The sequence below is a fragment of the Schistocerca serialis genome, unplaced genomic scaffold (assembly GCF_023864345.2).
Source record: "Schistocerca serialis cubense isolate TAMUIC-IGC-003099 unplaced genomic scaffold, iqSchSeri2.2 HiC_scaffold_1080, whole genome shotgun sequence".
Classification (NCBI taxonomy): domain Eukaryota; kingdom Metazoa; phylum Arthropoda; class Insecta; order Orthoptera; family Acrididae; genus Schistocerca; species Schistocerca serialis.
The window spans coordinates 44,294-47,500 of record NW_026047273.1 but is presented as its reverse complement, the minus strand read 5'-3'; the positions used below and the strand labels follow the sequence as shown (position 1 = coordinate 47,500).

At 56.3% G+C, this 3,207-nt stretch overlaps 1 non-coding gene across 1 annotated transcript in view; it reads right to left on the bottom strand.

Annotated features, from left to right (window-relative positions):
• Positions 1 to 1,009, bottom strand: part of LOC126431194 (small subunit ribosomal RNA) — a 1,909-nt gene extending 900 nt beyond the window's left edge. Inside the window, exon 1 of the ribosomal RNA XR_007577510.1 lies at positions 1 to 1,009. This exon is cut by the window's left edge and continues 900 nt beyond it. This is a non-coding gene — a ribosomal RNA (small subunit ribosomal RNA).
• Between the last annotated feature and the right edge of the window lie 2,198 nt (positions 1,010 to 3,207).

The window sequence follows — 3,207 nt, the reverse complement described above, 5'->3', positions numbered from 1 at the left end:
AGAATTTCACCTCTAACGTCGCAATACGAATGCCCCCGCCTGTCCCTATTAATCATTACCTCGGGTTCCGAAAACCAACAAAATAGAACCGAGGTCCTATTCCATTATTCCATGCACACAGTATTCAGGCGGGCTTGCCTGCTTTAAGCACTCTAATTTGTTCAAAGTAAACGTGCCGGCCCACCGAGACACTCAATAAAGAGCACCCTGGTAGGATTTCAACGGGGTCCGCCTCGGGACGCACGAGCACGCACGAGGCGGTCGCACGCCTTCGGCTCGCCCCACCGGCAGGACGTCCCACGATACATGCCAGTTAAACACCGACGGGCGGTGAACCAACAGCGTGGGACACAAATCCAACTACGAGCTTTTTAACCGCAACAACTTTAATATACGCTATTGGAGCTGGAATTACCGCGGCTGCTGGCACCAGACTTGCCCTCCAATAGATACTCGTTAAAGGATTTAAAGTGTACTCATTCCGATTACGGGGCCTCGGATGAGTCCCGTATCGTTATTTTTCGTCACTACCTCCCCGTGCCGGGAGTGGGTAATTTGCGCGCCTGCTGCCTTCCTTGGATGTGGTAGCCGTTTCTCAGGCTCCCTCTCCGGAATCGAACCCTGATTCCCCGTTACCCGTTACAACCATGGTAGGCGCAGAACCTACCATCGACAGTTGATAAGGCAGACATTTGAAAGATGCGTCGCCGGTACGAGGACCGTGCGATCAGCCCTAAGTTATTCAGAGTCACCAAGGCAAACGGACCGGACGAGCCGACCGATTGGTTTTGATCTAATAAAAGCGTCCCTTCCATCTCTGGTCGGGACTCTGTTTGCATGTATTAGCTCTAGAATTACCACAGTTATCCAAGTAACGTGGGTACGATCTAAGGAACCATAACTGATTTAATGAGCCATTCGCGGTTTCACCTTAATGCGGCTTGTACTGAGACATGCATGGCTTAATCTTTGAGACAAGCATATGACTACTGGCAGGATCAACCAGGGAGCTGCGTCAACTAGAGCTGAGCAGCCGGCCGCCCGGGAGTGTGTCCCGGGGGCCCGCGCGAACACGCAAGCGTCCGCTCAATTATTCTGCAAACAGGAGGAGGCTGAGCTCCCCTGCACAACACACCTCGAAACCCTCTCAGGTCCCGGCGGCGCGCAGCGCCGTCCTAAGTACTTGGTCGGGTTCGAGAGAGGCGCAATCGCCCGGAGTTAGGCGAGTAGACGCTTTAGGTGCGACCACCCGTGCTCCCAACTGAGCTTGCCGCTGCCGACAGAGGCCCGGGAGCGTGCTGTCGTGGCATTGCCGGCGGGAGACAACACGCGCCACCTACGGTGACCGGCAGCTCCAACGCCAGCGCCACAGAAGGACAAAAGCCCTACTTGGGTGCCGAAGCGAACTCTCCCAGCACAGCGCACGCGCCAACACGTCCGCACAGCTGCGATACAAACCACCTGCGAGAACCGCTGGGGCGACCGAGCAGCAGACGGCGTCGCGGCGCCGAGCGCCGGGCGGCGGCGCATCCTCAGCGCACAAAGTCCTCAATCGGACCAGCACACTGCAGATGGCCACCGCGCTTCGCACCGGGCCCGCGAGGACCTACTTTGGCCGCAAGGCGCCGCGAGCAGGGGGCGCCGGCGCGCAGCTGCGCCGCCTGCCGCGTCCGTCGGCCGGCGCGCCTGCCACCGGCCGCCCCCACCAGCCGGCTGTAGCGCGTGCGCCCACGCACCGCGCTGCCAGCACGCCGGGCGGCCCCCCCTCACCGGCCGGGGACGGTCCCACCCAGCCACCGCCGCGTATCGCCTCACACCCAGATCCCCTTTCACGTTCGTGGGCATGGTGGGTCCCCTTTCACGTTCGTGGGCATGGTGGGTATCCCTGAAACAACCGGTTAATAGCTCGACCGATCGTCGCCAACACTGATTCACCTCTAGCGAGAACAACCGCACCACAACGGGTTACCGGTTGTTCATTTGCGTAACGTCACCAGCAAACGTACACGTCCATCGCCATTTGCAACGAGTATTGCATGCCTGTGTCAGGTGTCACAACACACTACGTCTGCCCACATAGACGCAACAACATGTGCACGCCTAGAGAACACGTGGAAGGTAGACCCCGTACGTATGCGGTGTCCATTGCGCGAACGACTGTCAGCCCGCCTCTGCAGCATGTCGCAGATGTGGAACGCGGTGCAACATGCTATCACGGTGTGTGAGAAGAGACGACTACGTCCGAATACACGCTCCACTACATCAACAGACTGCTCATGCTGATCGCCATCCAGGGCGTCCGTTCCTCCCACACGTCTGTATGGCGTACCACACTGCAATCCAGCTCTTATAGGGAGACGACACGTAGCTGCGTGCACAATATTTGGACTGTATGGTCCGCCGTTGCTAGGCGCTGTCGTCATACGGTCACATGGGCCACGATGTATCATTCAGTACATACGGAGCAATGTGCAGTACAGTTTGTGGGTTTTGCGTACATCGGCGGACAGGTGACAGGCCGTACCACAACGTAGGCTGAGTACGTCGGCATGCGAAGGGCATTGAACATGCAAACTTCTCACCGACCAGCTTGCGAAGGCAGGGGGGAAGGGGGGGGGGCATGTACGTCCTGCTGCTATCCACACTACAGTGTATAGCAGGAGCATGTGGAAAGTCAGCAACACCTGCAAGGTGTTTAACATGACGCGATACACAGGGGACCGGGCAGTGCGAGTAGCGAACTATATTGCGAGGGTTGCGGTTAGGCAACACTACACTACTTTAACGGGTTGCATAACAATTACAGAGCAGGTTCAGCGACAACGTGCGTCAGGTTAAGGCGCAATATAGTTTAGGTTACGGCGCACTTTAGGTTAGGTTAAGGCACATTATAGGTTAGGTTAAGGCACAACATGGGTTACGTTAAGGCACAACATGGGTTACGTTAAGGCACAACATGGGTTAGGTTAAGGCACAACATGGGTTAGGTTAAGGCACAACATGGGTTAGGTTAAGGCACAACATGGGTTAGGTTAAGGCACAACATGGGTTAGGGTTAAGGCACAACATGGGTTAGGTTAAGGCACAACATGGGTTAGGTTAAGGCACAACATGGGTTAGGTTAAGGCACAACATGGGTTAGGTTAAGGCACAACATGGGTTAGGTTAAGGCACAACATGGGTTAGGTTAAGGCACAACATGGGTTA